The sequence below is a fragment of the Pygoscelis adeliae genome, unplaced genomic scaffold (assembly GCF_000699105.1).
Source record: "Pygoscelis adeliae isolate BGI_AS28 unplaced genomic scaffold, ASM69910v1 Scaffold14, whole genome shotgun sequence".
In the NCBI taxonomy this organism is placed as follows: Eukaryota; Metazoa; Chordata; class Aves; order Sphenisciformes; family Spheniscidae; genus Pygoscelis; species Pygoscelis adeliae.
This window is the reverse complement of record NW_008825109.1, coordinates 17621208-17622016: the sequence shown is the minus strand read 5'-3', so window position 1 is coordinate 17622016 and position 809 is coordinate 17621208.

Here is an 809-nt window from a genome sequence, read left to right as displayed (position 1 = left end):
ACCCCCCCCTTCCCCCCTCCCCTCAAGTTTCTCCCTCTGTCTGATTAAATGAGAAGGAAGTGTGGGAGTGGTGGTTTTGAAGCTCTCCCTTTAAGAGGCAGCCTGCAGTGACGAATTGTTGAAATTGCCATTGCAGGATGGCATTCCGCTATAAATTCATTGTTCCACCTCCTCTCATCTTCACATTTCTCTCCCTTCTCCTCTTGTTCACATCGACAGACTGGGGATAACAACAACAACAAGAGAAAAGATACAGGGAGGGGGCTTTTACAAAAATCCGGGACGTTTTCCGCTTCTTGGGCTTTTTTTTTTTTTTTTTTTTTCTTTTTAACCATCTCACCGGAGAGGATCGAGGCGGGTTTTGGTGCCTGAATTTCTTCTCTCCCCTTCTCCTCCTTCTCTTCAAAACAAAAGGGGGCAAAAGAAGGAAAGGGAGCCCACCGGAGCCCGAGAAAGTGCCGAATCGCAGCAGACCTGCCCCCTGCCCCTGCTGCTGCTGCTGCTGCTGCTGGTGATGATCCGGTGACTACAGCGGAGAAGTGGAAGAGGAGTGGGAAGTGCTCAAACTTCTCTCCTTGCCGGGTCCGAGCCTCCTCTCCTCCTTTTTCCTCTCTCCCCCCCTTTGCCTCCCCAGCAGCAGTGATTTGGGATTTTTTGCCTCTCTCTCCTTCCATGTGCTCCCGGCTCTTCCCTGCAGAGAAACACAAAGTTCACACGCGAGCGGCTTTTGTTGACATTTTTTTCTCTCCCACTCACACTTGACTCGAGTTTGGTAGGGAGAACTTTCTTTTCCTTTTTTTTTTTTTTTC